Below are 16,363 nucleotides of genomic sequence, written 5' to 3' on the forward strand. Positions count from 1 at the left end.
CAGATGACATTGATATCTTTGGTAATTATGGAGCTTGTCTTCCCAAAACACGTCTCTGGGCATGCAGAGGAGAAGAAGGTGACTGGGATCAGTCAGTCTGGATTTACCAAAGCTAAATCATGCCTGACCAACCTGTCTAGGATACAGTGACAGAAATAATAAAGGGATGGAACGTGGATGAGGACACAGCAGTTATAATTTCCCTTGACTTTCCCAGACTTTCAGCACTGTCTCCTGTGATATTTTTGTATCCAAGTGAGGACAGTGTGGTCTGAAGGGTGGACAAGTGAAAAATGGGTGAACTCAAAAACTGGGTAAATGACAGGGCTCAGATGTGGCAGGAGGAGACACAACAGGAGAGCTTTTCCTTTAGGAAAAAAGTGCTGGGGCACTGAACAGGTTCCCCAGGGAATGGGAACAGCCCCAAGACTGCCAGTGCTCCAGGGATGCACAGTGGGATTGTTGGGGTGTCCTGGGCAAAACCAGGAGCTGGACAGGATGATCCCTGTGGGTCCCTCCCAGCTCAGGATGTCCCATGATTCATGAGCTGAAGCAATTAAAAGTGATAATAAAGTATAACATTTTCTCTCAAGGACAGGTAAGAGGTGCAGCAGAGGCTTTGGAGTATCCATCCTTATGTTTTTTTTCTGGACAAAATGCTGGAGAACCTGGACTGAACCCAAAACTGGCCCTACTGAGCCTTGGTGGGATCAGTGATTTTATTTCATGACATTTTACAGCAATTTCTTTCCTTACTGAGTAGTTGCTAAATAGGTTTGGGAAGTTGAAGCTACTGCTTAGGAAACAAATATTGGATTGAGTCTAGAAGTTATCAGCATATCTTTCCAGTTAAAAGCAAGATTACAGCTGTGCAATAAAGTAAAAAATCTTAAAGAATTCAACACTTTGTGCAGTTTAGTTGAGACAAAGGACAGTACTGGCACCTTTCTGCTGTATAGGTGTCTGGTTTGTGTAAGGAGCAACACAAGGTGCACAGGGAAGCTCTTGGAATTGCAGCAGACAAAATACAGAATCTTTTCATCTCCCACCTGATGACGCAACATTTTTATTTTCTTCCTCTAAAGCAGAAAGTTTGCAGCTCTAGAAGGCCAAAGATGCAGATGTCAACTCAGTGACTGTGATGAAAATTATTTCAGGGAGGACTAATAATGATTCCTGGTTTATTTCCTGTCATTTCAGTTGTTTTGACCTTGGAGGAGAAGGTTGGGGTGCTCTGTAATTCCCTGTAAACAAGAGCTCACAGTAAAATGCTGACCACCTCTTAACTACAGCCCTATGTCACAATGTGCCCCTGGGCAGGCAAAAAAGGCCTTCTGGGGAGGAGAAAATGGTAAAAATTTAAAGACAATTTGCACAGGGATATGTCAGAAATGTCCTCAGTGATTCTGTGCATCCTTTTCTGAGTATTTTTGTCATTGAGAGGCAAGGGGGTAAGGAAAGACCATCCCAGCCCTCTGGAAGTCTGGGCAGAGCCCTGCAATCTGCCCATCTGTTCACAGGGAGGGATTATACCAAATCCCACTGAGCCTGCACGCTGAAAATCCGGGAGAAGCAGTAATTGGCTTACTGTAGTTTGTTAGATTCATAATTTGATCACAAACTCCTCTCAAGGCAAGTTCATCCACGGCATTCATTTCTCTGCCTTTCCAACGGCTCATTTGTTCTGCAGCACTATAAATATTATGTGAATGAAAATCACAGGAAATGGCTATTCTGTGCTCCAGTGCTTTATTAAGAGATATCTATTTCCAAAAAAAAAAAGGCAAAAAAAAAAAAGCTAATTATATCTGCATTTACACAGCTCCTTTCAGAAAGATTATCCAAGACTCTTTATAGAGCAGCAAATGACAAGCCCAGAGCTCTGCCTATGTGCAACAATCAGATATATTCCATATGCAGCTGCCATAAACATTTCTATTCATGCCAGTTCATCTGTGCTGGGATTAACGGAGTGAGAAAAGCTGGCCAAGGACACCTATTTAAAGAACCAGGAGGTTTAAGTGGATGGAACCCACACAGTAACTTCTCATCTAAAGCACAGAACAGCTAACAATGGTGTAACCTGGAATTCTCACTGCGAACACAATACTTTGGGTCCAATCCTGCCCTTTCCTGCCTTGGAAATGATGCTGGATGTGCCAGGAGCACTTTTGGGGCAGGTCCTGAAAATACCTGTACAAAACCAGCAGGGCAAGGACTCCAAGCATGGTGGGGGGGGCTTTGCACAGTCTGGGATTTGGACAAGGTGCTCCCAGGGATGACAAGACTCTGTCCCAGCTGGGAGGCTTTGGGGCAGGGCAGGAGGAAAAGCCCTCAGTGCAATGTTGCAGAACGCAGACAGCCTGGCAGCTGTGAGCTGAACCAAGATTTTAGGGAAATACATGCAATTTTCAATGCCCAAATCAGAGCACAGACTGGAAATGCTCCTCTCTCATAGGGGAGCTCTGTGCTGCTGGCAGAGCACGGGTGCTGCTGCAGTTTTGCCTCCTTGTTTCCCAGCTCTGACTCTGTGCACGTGCAGAATTTGGTGCCACCAAGGCTGAGAGCCACATTTCACACCTTAAGCCAGGTGAAATCCAGAGGCTAAGATGTACAAATAGGCTCCCTCATACTTCACCTCCCGTGGCCTCACTCCCACATCCCAAGCCCTCCAGGGAATTACTACTCCAGCTTTCTACAAACACTCACTCAGCTGGAGCAGGGATGGAAATTTCCAGGATTGACCAGGATTTCCTCATCCTCCCCCTGGGAAATGAATCCAAGCTCCAGCCCCTCAGGACCAGAAGGAAACGAGCCCTTAGCACTTCTGTTCTGCAGGAAAACACTTTAAGCATCAGGACAGCAACAGTTTTGGGAGAGCCGCTCCTCACCTGGCTGCTGAATCCCTGCCAGCAAAGCAGGTTATACTGGGCTGCAAAGCCAGATTAAGAGATAACACCTCGCTAGGCTGGTCCATAAAAAATGCAGGGAAAGTCCTGGGACAGAATCCCCCTTCTGCTGCCATGCTGGACACAGAAAACACGAGCTCTGCTTAACCCTTGGAAGAAAGACGATAGAAATCCATCTGTAAAGCCCCACTTGGGTGGGTGGGCAGAGAGCTCTCAGCAGCCCCCAGGAAGATGTCACCTGGTGCTTCCCTTGCCCACCGTGTGTGCCATGTGTCATGTTTACAGTGCAGGGTGTGGCACAGGCTCTGGAGCTGAGCAGGGTGCCCAGGGAAGCGTGGTGGGAATACTGAGGCTGCCTGGTTCTTGTAAAACCAGCATGTCCCAGTGAGAGGCACTGGGTGAGGATCCAGGGACCCCAAAAGATGCAGCAGGGTTGTAAAAATTCACTCAGTGTTTGGAAAGGGGCAGAGGAATGTAGCACATAAAGCAAATGCGCACACACATATAAATACAAATATAAAAAATACACATTTTTCTTATAGATACACACACATATATAAAAAGTACTGCTTAAAAAGTGCTTGGTAAATGGGTACATTTTACATGGTGCTGTAAAAGTTCAGCAGCTCTTAACCCTTTTCCACCATTTTAAACCCACACAAAGTTGAAACCCTAAACAAGCACTTCAAGCACAAGAAACTACTGAAGTCACAGTCACACAAAACATAGGAACTGTAATTTTCCTTGTCCTTTCTCCCTCTGGATGCAGAGGCTGTGAGAGCTATCCTGGGTACCAGGGCAGTGTCACCCCAGTGCCACATCCAAAAGCCATGGCCTGGTCCTAGAGACAGAATTCAGCTGCCTCTGTCCTGCAGATACTGTCCACAAGCAGGTGAAAAAAATCAGCCTTAAAAAGAGTTTTTTTTCTGTTAAGAACTGCTCAGCAAGGCAGGAACCCAACAGCTCCACGGCCATGGCCTGGCTTCACTCCCTACTACAGCAACGAGGACGTCATTGGCTGAGCTGTGGATAAAGAACATTTTATTCCTGCCCTGCTTGAACCCAGCTCGTTTGGAGTTGTATCCCGCCTCCTTCTCCCCAGGTGAGCTGGCAGAGGCAGCAGGGGAAATACACAAACCCCACTTCAATTATTTTCTCATCCTTCAGCAATAAAAGGGCAGAGAAAGGCACCACACAAAATGAAATGCTCTTTGGAGCAAAGGGGTATTTTAAATCCAAATATTCTTATGAGAGATTTGATATCTCCTCATCCAATAATTTTGGAAAAGCTGTAATCCTGTCTGGGAGATTTCCCTAACTGCTCTAGCAATAAAGCAAACACTGCACCAGGGCTTTTCAATATTTTTGTTTCTCTCTCTGGTACCTTCTCCCACACTCTGCTCACTTTCTAACAGCACATTCAAGGCATTCATTTGATTATCTGCTTTTCACTACCTGGAATTTTAGTCTTCAAATAGCACTTTTTTAATGGTTTATTACTCACAATTAAATTTTTGGAAAGGTAAAAGGCTCTCTTTGGAGGTGCTGCTTTAAAGCACCACACCATAACACATGGCAGTCCTACACAGTACAACAATCCACTGAATTTCCTCTTAGCAGAACTCCTATGGTTTATATTATATTATAATAGTTTTTATTATTATTCTTTTCACACCCCACAGCCCCCATCAGGAGTTACCACACACTGAAAATTTACCCCCAAAAAAAGAACTTTTTGCTCTCCAACCTGCATGGATTCTCTCCCAGGACAAAACGGCAGCCTCCGTTCTGGCATTGACCCTTCTGGTTGGATCCTCATAGGAATTCCACTTTGGACAAGAAGCCTTTTATTCCTGGAATTCTACAGAGCTGCAAGTTAGCTGAGGACTGTAAGTCAATTGCATGCTGGCTCCTGTCAGTCAGGGCTAATTCCTACAGATTAGAGAAGGAAATCCGTACAGTTCCCCACGTCCTAAACCCTACTGGTAAGAGAAGAGATTTTTTTTCTTCCTAAGTAATCTTTTTGGGGGAAAAAAAAAAAAAGAATTGCCCATGATCATTGCTATCTGCACCCAAAGTATCGGAGGAGATGAACCAAGAGCACCAATCCCTGGCTGTGTGTCAGTTCCCAGACCACCCACTCCCAGCACTGAGTGTGTTCACCCCGAATAACATCACAATCCCGCAGTTATTGTTGTCAGTAACAACCCCAAACCACAAATCCCTCCCCTCTGCTTCCCTGGTGTCCTCAGACAACTGGTCTCCGAGGAATGCTGATCACTGTTTCTCTGAATAGGAGGGTTTGAATCACTGTGGAAGACAGAGGCAGAAAACTGAGTTCATTCTGTTGTCTTTCAGCACAAAATGAAGACTTTCCCTGGATTCAGAGGAGCATTTGTCCTCCTGATTCCTTGGTGCCTCTAATTGAGGGCTGTGGGTATCACTTGGCAAGGAGATCCTTTCTCTTACTTCAACTGAGCTCTTTTAGACTTTCTCCACACCTTCTCCAGTTCATGGAATCACAGAACATTCTGAGCTGGAAGGCACCCACAGGGATCATTCAGTCCAACCCCTGGCCCTGCACAGACACCCCAGTAATCCCACCCTGTGCATCCCTGAGACCATTGTCCAGTTCTTCCTCTTCTCCAAGTCTCTCTCTCCCTCTGGAGACAGAGAAGTCTTAAATTTTCACTGAGAGCTTACAAGTTAAAGACAATGGCAAAGAAGCACTCTGTTGTCCCACTCAAATCTCACACAGCACCTGCAAACAGCCCATCAGACACAACTGACAGGGAATCACGGAATCCCAGGATGGTTTGGTTTGGAAGGGACCTTAATGAAGCCCATCCAGTGTCCCCCCTGCCATATTCAGGGATACCTTCTACTATCCCAGGCTGCTCCAAGCCCCAGTGTCCAACCTGGCCTTGGACACTTTCAGGGATGGATCAGCCACAGTCTCACAGGCGAACCTGCAGGAGAGAAAAATTCCACACTGTGCTCCAAACCCTCTTTTCCTCAGTTCTGGATAAAAGTGAGTTTCAATGCACTTTCATCAGCCTTACAAAAAAGCACCAACTGTCACTGCTCCGAGGCTGCTCTTTTGGAGCTCCTTGGGATCAAAGGTGGAGGCCTTTGGATCACAGGAACATGCTGCCCTGGGCAGGGATGAACTCCCTGTCCCTGGAATTGTCCAAGGAACGTGTGGATAAGGCACTTGAGGACGTGGTGAACACAGCAGTGGATGGTTGGACCTGAAGACCTTACAGGGCTTTTCCAACCTTAACAATCCTATGATTCCATGATTTCCCTTTTATTCTCTGAGTGAATTGGAATATTTAGGATGAGAGTCTTAAAATATGACCAGGAGTTCACAGTTGTGAAGTTCTGAGCTTCTCCTGAGACACTTAGGGATTAAATTCCAACGGAGACTTTGCCATTAGTCCAACATGACGGTAGCGCTGCTGTTTTTTCCCGATGCTGAGTCTTGTTCAAAGGTGAGCAGGGAGCCAGTAATTACCTTTCCAGTGCCAAGGAGCTTATTGGACACGTGGCTGGAGTGGATTGCCTGAAGTCAGGAGGAACAGAAAGGATGCAGGAAGGATCCCTGCTTTTCCACAGTGCCCACGGCAAATCCCAGAGCGTTGAATTTCCAGCTTCCCTGCCTCCTTCCTAAAGCTGGCAGGTTTTGCTTCTTAAAATGCTCTGCATAACTTGTACTTATGCACTCTTGGAAAATTCTTGATTGGATGAACGCAGGGCAGCAGGGAAAACGTACAATGTGTATTTAACATACGTTCCCTCGCATTTCAAATCCAGCTGAGGAAGGAAGATTGGAAGCACTCGATGCCTTCACCTTCGCCTCGTGGAGTCATTTCTACATTAAGGTGTCGTTATGTGATAGACTTTGAGCACAGGTCAAGCAGCTCTCAGAAGTAGGAGCACTGTGCAGTATTGGGAAAGCTAATGGAAACATGTTTAAAGCATATTGAAAAGAACAAAGGTGGATTAAAACTACCTTTAAGTATTCCCCAAATTCATCTTTATGTTGATTCTGGTCTTACAGGAAATATGATAAAATACTTCAGACAGACCTGAGGGGGCTTTGAGAATTGTACAGAAAAGATTGAAGTCATTAACATTCCAGTTTAAAATCTTTTGCAGATAACCCCCCCTTATCCCTTTTCCATCTCCATTGCTCTCTCCCACATTTCTAATTTTTATACTGGAATATTCCAGAGCTGGGTGAAACACCCCCAGAGAAAAGCACAGCTGCAAACCCCATCAGAGTTTGGCTGAACCAAGCAAGAGTTAGGCCATCTCCAGGTATCCAGGCCTCCATGTATCTGCTGGAATAGGTGGGTTCTCCTCATACTTGGGCCATTTTCTACCTGAAAATGCAACCCTTACACAGGTTGTGCTGACAGAGTAACAGTTCAGAATTATCCTTGCCAGGCTCTTCCGGGTGGCACAGCAAAAACAAGGAAGAAACCTGTGCTCCCCTGGCAATTTCCATCATTCCTGTGTCCTTATTTTTGCTCTCTCTCATATCACCACACGTATGAAGCCACTTCTACTTGCAGAACCACTACAGAGCCCTCTTGAAACCTCTCCTGCACTCTTGTGCTGTAATTGCCAGATCCAAGTGGATACACGGAGAACATTTTTGTAATACTTTCCTTTGACTCATATTTATATTTTGTTGTGAAAACAAAATTCAAAATGTGGTCCAGATCACAAAATGCCTTTTCTCTCTCTCTGCTAAATGTTAATTATGCCTTTGTACATTGTCTTGATCAAAATAGCTCCCTTGCTTTAAGTTTAATCCCTTCTTATCCCTGTTCTCCCCTTTCTTCCCAACTCTCCTGGTACTTTCCCATCTTGTAAACTCTTTATTCTCCATCCTTTGTATTTCTTCACTAAACCTTCAGCTAGTTCCATAATTCAGCGGTGCATCTTTGTTCATCCTTCCTTGCCATCCCCCAGCTTCCCAGCTTCTGCCTTTATTCCCTCCATGCCTACCCCTGTTCCTACCATTCCCTTTTCCTCTGCCTGCCTCTGGAGCACCTGTGACCTCTTCCTTTTCTTCTGTGCTGTTTCTACCTCATGTACTTGGATGATTCACTTCTTCTGCTTCTACCTTCCTTTCTCTGTCATCCTCTTAGCTGTCCCCACTTCCCTTCAGAGGCTATTTTAAGGGGCTCCTGAAGGATTCTTCCATCTGCCAAGGTCACAATGGCCACATCCTGAATTCCATGGAATGCCCTTCTACCCCGTGGCATATCTCTCCTTACCCGTCCACCAGTGCTCCCTAGTATGATCTGCAATAATCAGCTTTCCCCAAACTTAACCCTCAGCTGCATGTTGGCTTTCAGAATTTCCAAACCTAACCCTCAGCTGGATGTTAGCTTTCCTATTTCCATGTTTTTCCACAGGCAGATATCCCCTCTCCTTCAAGGTGTGCTGTTCTACCCTATTTCACTGCTGGTGCACTTCTACCTCTTGGGATTCACATCCACTGGGCAGAAGTATCCACAGAGACTGAACTTGTGCCTCAGGTGTGCCAGCATCTGGAAGCAGCCATGTATTTGACTGGAGGACAACAAGGATCCCACATCCCTTTTTCCAGCACTGAGTCCTGATGTTTTGTCACAGAGAGCTTTGGCTGCTAGTAGGAGACCCAGGTTTACTCCTAGAGCTAACTTCACACTTCATTCCCCTCTACTGAGCCAGCCTGGATCAGATGGGATGCCAGAATAGAAGTAGTAATGCTCGCAGTCCAGCTGATTCTGGATTTCTCGTGTCCCACCTCCTTCATCTCCAAATTAAAGGAAATACAGGGAGAATAGGAGTAAGCAGACCCACTAGCAGACCATGCCCTGAGCACAAAGGCTGAAAAGCAGAAACCAAGCATTGCTTTCCCTAAGAGAATGCAGGGGTTCCTAAGGGATAGTGGTGGGAAGGCTGGCAGTCCCTAGCACCTATGCAAAACCACTCCTGCCCCTGCTAAACTTAAGAGTAACCTTGGAGTAAAGTCAGCCTGGGGCTAAATGGTGATCACTGTAATGTCCTCAAAAAGCAGCTCAAACAAAGGGAATTTATCTAAGTAAGGGACTACAATGGCCATGACATGAGCAGGCCAACATCAAACACAGAACAGCAAAACCAGCCCACAGCACAGAAATACTGATGATCCTGCCCGTTCCTGGGCTGCTGTGTTGTGTCTGCCAGCAGATTAACAATAAATGGTATTCAGTAGGCTCCAAGTAGGAATCACTGGGACCATTTTCTATTTTCCCAATGATAATTGTAATAGATCTCAAGTATCAGGTTGGTACCAATCTTTGTGTAATGAGATAGCAGCTTATTAATGGACAAATACTGAGATTTTGTTCGTTTTATCGTGGATTATCACAGGATCCCAGGGTGGCCAAGGCTGAAGGAGCTGAGTGGGCAGCTGGTGTCACCTCCCTGCTCCAGCAGGGCCATCCCAGAGCACAGGGCACAGCATGGTGTGCACACAGCTCTGCCACAGCCCCAGGGAGGAAAGCCCCCAGGCTGTGTGGGCACTGTGCTCAGGGCTGGGCACTGCCCAGGGAAGAAGCTGTGCCTCCTGGGCAGGGCAGTTGCTGGGCTCAGGCCCTGCCCGTGGCTCTGGTGCCATTGCTGGGCCCCGGAGCAGAGCCTGGGCCCTGCTCTGCCCCTCCTGCAGCCAGGGACAGCCAGGCCTGAGGGCCCCTCTCAGCTGGGGCTCCTCTCCAGCCTGAGCAGCCCCGGCTCCCGCAGCCTTTCCTGGGCACCCAGAGGCTCCAGGCCCTTGCTCAGCTCCAGCAGCTGCTGGCCCTGCTGTGCTCAGCAGCCAGAGCTGGACACAGCACTGCAGAGGTGCCTGCAGGGCTGCCCCCAGGGCCACCATCCCTCCCTGAGCTGCTGCCAATGCTCTGCTGCTGCCCAGGCTGCCATTGGCCTCCTTGGGCCCAGGACACTCTGCTGGCCCGGGGACAGCTCAGTGTCCCCCAGGACACTCTGCTGGCCCAGGGACAGCTCGGTGTCCCCCAGGTCCTTCCCCACAGAGCTGCTCCAGCAGCTCCTCCCCAGCCTGTGCTGGTGCCCAGGGCTGTTCCTGCCCAGCTGCAGGATCTGCGTTTCCCTTGTTGAGTTTCAAACAGTTCCTCTCTGCCCATCTCTCCAAGCTGTCAAGGTTCAATGAATAATAAACAATAAATCCTCTATTGTTCCATGTTCAGAAGCAAAATTTACATCTTAAACTGCAAATCTTCCCTCTCAACCTGTGGGCTAAAATGTCATGTCACATCACCTTTTTGACCCCTCAAGGGAAATTTAGTTGTGAAGTGGGAGCATTAGATCTATACCCAATTATTTTCAAGGGAGGATAGCGCTTCATTTTGTGATTTATACATTTATACTCAGTGCAACTGAACTGCATTAATTCTAAATCTGAATATTATTAGGAAGTGAACATCCTACTGAGTAGAACACGATAGAAATAAGAAATATAAAGGCAGTGTAAACATACATCCATTCATTATAGAAGCCTCTATTTCTAAATAGCTACACATTCTTGGGGAGAGGGAGGAAATATTTCATTTATTTTAAAGCAGCAAGAAACACTTACAGTGGTAAGTTACATATGAGCATTTTCTTTGCCAAGCAACACCTGGCTTTGCTCAGGGACATTTGTTTATACTGGGAGAGAAAGTATTCTGGTAATTCAATAAATACTACAACAACTTTTCCACCTAAATTCACTTTTAGGCTGAGTAATGAAAAATTTCAATGGGAAAGGGAACTTTTAGGACAGTAAGCCCTGAAGACACTCCACCAAAGACCAGCATCTCATTTTTACTAGAGCCAAACTCGCATTACATCTTGTGCTGTTTCGAGCTTTTAAACTTTACTGTGACAATCCTCATTTCTTCCCTAGAATATAACATGGTAAAGGCTGATTTTCCATCCTGTCACCTTCCCCTTGGGCATTACCTCGGTCAGAGCTGCACTTCTAATAGGGAACCTCCCTCTCCCACACACAGCTATGAATCTTTGGACAATTACCATCATTACGATTTTTTACATTAAAAAAAAAGGAAAGAAGTGTTTTCTTTCCTTTGCAAAAGCCATCAGCTTTGCCCAGTGGTGATCTGTTGCCTTCCTGCCTCCACCAAAACCTTTGGCTGTTTTGGGTGCATGATTTATATTCTCTATCATCACTTAACTTGCTCATAGCTTTGCTGTTCAGTACGTGGAACCCAGCAGATTTTCCTCCACAGGGCTGTTTCCTGGAATACTCCATTTCAAAAAATCAAAGTCAGTCAAAATAAAGGATGAAGCCAACTTTTCTTTCTCCCTACAAAATAAAAAGTTGTCTTTGGGAAGATTCAAAATTTCTGTCTTCACAACACAAAATACCAGTGGATCAAAACAGGAAGAAGTGGCATCCAGCAAAGTCAAATGAGATCAAAACCAGGACAAAAAAATGTGGAAAAGAGTAAGTTACAGTGAGACTGGGGTGGTGGGAATCCCCTCAGACCTGACCACGACTTTCACATCGGAGAGGCTGCAGAAATGAAATCTCCTTTTTCTCCCCAGCATCTCTATGTATGAACTATTTTTTAGGTCCTAACAGCCAACAGGAATTGGATGATGAAGTCACTCTCACCACCATCTGCTCCAAAAGAAAAGCAAAGAAACCAAACCAGCCAGAAATCCTTTGTGTTCACAAAGAAATTCATCCTCTCAGTGTAGGGATTTTGACCCAATCCTCTCTTCATTACCATGAACACCCAACTTCCCATTTGGTCAAAAACATCCCCTTGCAAATCGAAGGCACCGTGTAAAAATAGTCACAATGACAATAACAATGCTAATAATGAGGATGGAGATCTTTCTAAACCATGAACAAATGTTGATTTTACTCTAAAATAAACTCGTGGAGAATGGGAGCATTTTTGTAATCCTTGTGTTCATTGTTGGCTTCCTTTGTTGAGCTTTCTGGATGCTATTTCAGAGAGGGAAGAATGAGTCACTGTCTTGTCTTGCAATGAGCCCTGGGGTGGAGTTCCATGTCAGCTGGCAGAGAAGGAATTTGGGGGCAGGTGCTTTTCAGGAGACCATGGCAAACACTCAGCAAGTAACAGTGGAGCCTCTATTCTGGGATTAAACACAACATGAGAAATGAAGGTGCTTAGGAACAGGACAGACAAGGAGAGCTTTGATCATGTGGTGCACCCACAAGACCAAGGCACCCTGATTACCCTCTTGAGGATTTGAGAAAGGGAAAGGAATGGCTCCATGGCTGCTGAGGTTTGCCAGGAGAGTGTGTTCACTTGGGAATTTTTATTCCCTTCACCTTTTTTGAGAAAATCCATATGGCACTGAACATTTCCTGAAGTGTGTCCATTTCAGAGCTTGTTTAGTTTTACCTGCCAGGAAGCCATAAGAGAGTCGAGTGTGTGTCAGCTTTTGGGACCATCTTCAGCAGAGAATCAGATGTGCTTGAGCTTTTGGGAGCACCTTCAGCACCAAACTATAGTTGCCCAAGGATGGGTTAAATGGGCGTTTCCATTACCTGGATCATAGGGAAAATCCCCTTTGAACAAACAGCTGAACAGTCAATGCCACAAATATTCACGCAGAGTTCAGACTCTAAGGTACCTTTACCCTGAAATATTAGCAGACAACAAAGTTTTTGTGATTTATAATTACTGCTTCTTTCTTAAAAAGCTACAGCTTTGAAGACTTTGCAAAGAGCCTCACACACTGAGGAGCTGTTTATGTCACCTCTTTACTTACAAAATCAGACATTCCTTCTTCTTGGAGCAAAGAGCCAAAAATAGCACACAGCTCCATGTCCAGAACTGAATATGCTGCCATCTTCTTCAGCTCTGGCCAAAACTCAACTCAGCAACAGGTGACCCTAGTGATTTTTGACCCTCACATTTAGGGCAGCAACCCCTACCCCCAGAATTCCACAGGGCAGCAACCCCAGTCCCAGAATTCCACAGCTTTTATAGCCTCTAGCTCAGAGCAGATCCAACACCTGAGGCAACCCCAGGGCCTCTCACCATTAATGACAACACCCAAGGGTGCTCCTGATTCATCCCACCTGTGTTTTTTCTTTAGTCACTTAACGCACAAATGACACTTCTTTCTTCTGAAGTCTGACCAGAATGAGAAGGATGTGGAGGTATTTAGGACTCTGTATTTTAGAGGCCAGCGAATAAGGATCAGCAGAATGGAAGTGCAGAGTTTCATGTTCTTCACTTCTCTCCACACCCAAAGCCGTGAGCATCAATGTCCCACCCAGGCTCAGGGGTTACAGACTCCAGCAGGGCCAGTTTCTTCCTTTGCTTTTATGTTTACTATAAAAGGCTTTAGAAGCCTCAGCACTGATTCCTAAACACACCCAAACCCCCAGGAACACAGGATTACTGAGGAGCTCCTTGAACAAAGAAACTTCATCTGCCTTTTAGAATGCTGTGTTCCCTTTGCCCAGCTCAATGCCAAAATTGCTGCAGGACATGGCAGCCACAAAACCCTTTAACGTGGCTCTTCTGCACCAAGTCATCTGCTAATGTCCCCTGTTAAGTGATCTAAGCCTGGCCTCAATCTTCTGTTAATGAAAGAGAAGGAGGAGGATACTTTAACTGCTATTATTAGCTCTTAGTACCTGTCCAAAGGAAACAAAACAAAACAGAGCCTTTAATTCCACAGGCTCCCCAAAGGAATCAGCCTATGCAACACAAACTCACAATGGGAGAAAAACGTTGTGATGCCCAGAGATTTCTTCCCTTAAGTGTCTGCTTGAGGAACAAGCTTCCATGTACATTAAAAAAAAAATTAAAATAAACCAAACAGTAGTGTTATAATTTAATCTTTACACTCAGCAAACTGAATGTTAAACTGTTGTAATTTAATTTGAAGCTCCGGGATGGTTCCCTGGATTGAGTTAGGGCGGGATTTTGGCATCAGCTTAAAAATCGATGTGCAACAGGGGCACCTTTGTGCTGTCTATCATCTTCACGTGATGCTCTCAGTAGGTGCTCTCACCTAACTCCAGTTCAAATGTTCCAGAATTTGGAATTTTTCCGTCAGTCCATCCCTGCAGAGGCACATTCTGGTGCTGTGCCACCTCAGGGGTGGCCCTGGGGCACAGGAGAGGGTTCCTGCCCTTTATCAAAGACACTACAAGAAGTTGAGATAAGCCTGAGGACTAACCCCTACCCTTAAAACACCACTTTTAAAACACCACTAAAACAAACTCTGGAAATGCTCCCAAACTCCAGAACTCCCATCCTTGAAAATGAATGCCAATTTCTTGCCTTGTTCTCATAAATCTGCAAGGAATCTGAATATTTTTTTAGTAATTACTGAAAATTTAGGTCAAATATTTCCTACAAGGTGGCCTCCAATGTATGATGACTGCAGAAAAGGGTAGCATATGTGATTGCTTGAATGCTTCCCTAACGGGATCATGGATAATTAACCATTACAGGGTAATTGATATGTACGTAAATGGATTAGGTGCTTAAAGTTCAGCCTGTGTCCCTCAGATAAACTGGTTCCATGCACACCTGGGATTTCAGCTGGATTTTCCTCTCATATTCATTATGCAGCCTGACTAATTTAGGGAAAGGGTGATTCATGTCCCAACTAATTGACAAAGCATTTTGAAATCTCTATGAATGCAGGTGTTTTGAGATCTAAAGAGATCTTCTCTAAAGAGAGAGGAAAACAATGCAATGTTAATTTAGGTTTACTTTTTCTCAACTTCTCTTCCAGGAAGTTACCAGTCCCCTACTTTGATATTTGTCTTAATTAAATTAAGGCAAATGAGAAAATAAGTAACTCTTCCACAAGCAGTCTTTCAGTCAGGCATTCCTTTCACTTTAAAATATTTTTTTTTCCAACAGAAAACAGATTTTCTAAATATACTAATGCCTATGCTTGTAGATTACATTGTGAATGACAAACATCAACAACTAAACTTTGAATCTGGGCTAGGGCTGCGTGGATCTTACTGCTTCTGAGTTTTTAATATGTTTCAGATTGCTGAAAGCTCCTGAGGGTGAAGGATCATTACTGTTTTCCCACAATTTCTAAAGAGCCCCTGGTACTCCACAAATGGGAGGATTTATATAAGAACAAGCATAAAACCATTACATTTTCCAAGCTGTCTCAACTTTTCTCATGTCCGTATCCAAATTCAGCAATACACTCATCTGTGTCCAATGCTTTTGATGTCCTATTGGTCTCCACACCCCTTTCCTGCTGCAGCCACATTTCCCAATACCACACTTTAAATACTGATGGTTTATTGCTATCTAAACCAACTGCAGATATATTTACAAGACAAGAAACTTCGTTCTCATTTTTTACTACAACCATTATAACAGATTGGTGTTGGGTGGATTTGTGCAGCTGAGGCTGCCTTGCAAATAATTCAAAATGCAAAAAAAAATTTGGAACAAAACAAACTGCAAAAATGGGTCTTACACAGTGATAAAGTCCTCCTTGAAATTATAACCTCACGGTGTAGCAAGGAAATGAATAAATCAGGGTTAGAGAAAAATACCATAAGAGCATTTCCTTCCTTCCTTCCTTCCTCTCCATTTCACAAGACACAAACATGGTTCATTCCTTCTTTTCCAGTGGGGGAAATTAAACTTGCTGGAATTAAGAGCACAGGAGTAAATTATTCCAAACAGCAGGAGAACCAGGAGATGTCTGTGTATTAGCCTGCCATGAAGGTGTGAGCATTGAATGCACTCTTTGTAAATCAAATTCTTTCCATAGCCTTTTATCCAAACTTCACCTTAAAGCAGAAGATGTTGGAGCCTTTCCTAAATGTATTTACAGGTATTTATAAAAGCAAATGCAATGGGAGGTTCCCACATCACTGTAGAGCGATCAGAAAAGAAGAATGAGCTTTGCAATGAACTGAGTTAGAGATAGAACATTTCCATGACTTGTATCAGTTATTCCTGTGAGACAGTGTCTGCTGCCAGAGAGTTAAATCCAAATGTAACACACAATTTTTTACCACTTAGAAAACTACAGAGGTGACAAGGAACACACAGAAAATACAGAAAGCATCAGCTGGGAAATTAGGCAGCACAGAAAAGCCAGAATAACACAACAATTTGACTTGAACACTTCTTCTATCCCAAACCAGGATATCTTCTGCATATTTAAATACGTAGTGCCTACGGCACCCTTCCCCCAAGAATCAGCACCTAAACCAATTGTTCCAAATAAATCATCGCCTGCCTTGTTTGTGCATGGTTTAGTCTCAGATACTTCAGGGGAAATTGCAGAAGTAGAGCCAGCCTGCCAGGTGACAGCTTGCCAGGGAAAATAATTGGCATCGTGCTCGGAGGTGCGCGACACCGGCTCCTCCATCATGTGCTAACAGGGAAGGCTAAAACCCAGTCAGCCTC

General features: G+C 44.8%; 1 protein-coding gene and 2 long non-coding RNA genes across 4 annotated transcripts in view; 1 reads left to right on the forward strand and 2 right to left on the reverse strand.

The window, feature by feature from the left end:
• Positions 1-16,363, reverse strand: part of PCDH15 (protocadherin related 15) — a 651,760-nt gene that overhangs the window by 321,385 nt on the left and 314,012 nt on the right. The gene's annotated exons all lie outside the window — the stretch shown is intronic.
• LOC135306295 (uncharacterized) lies at positions 3,252-8,081 on the reverse strand. The gene is made up of 3 exons (XR_010367096.1): positions 7,941-8,081; positions 4,657-6,869; positions 3,252-3,932 (listed from the first exon to the last, which is right to left on the reverse strand). It is a non-coding gene; the product is annotated as an uncharacterized LOC135306295 (long non-coding RNA).
• Positions 8,124-13,469, forward strand: LOC135306296 (uncharacterized). 2 transcript variants are annotated; one of them, XR_010367099.1, is made up of 4 exons: positions 8,124-8,220; positions 8,342-8,577; positions 11,195-11,412; positions 11,541-13,469. It is a non-coding gene; the product is annotated as an uncharacterized LOC135306296 (long non-coding RNA). The 2 variants fall into 2 exon arrangements; XR_010367097.1 differs by having other exon boundaries at positions 8,190-8,577.

This window comes from Passer domesticus, chromosome 8 (assembly GCF_036417665.1).
Source record: "Passer domesticus isolate bPasDom1 chromosome 8, bPasDom1.hap1, whole genome shotgun sequence".
NCBI lineage: Eukaryota > Metazoa > Chordata > Aves > Passeriformes > Passeridae > Passer > Passer domesticus.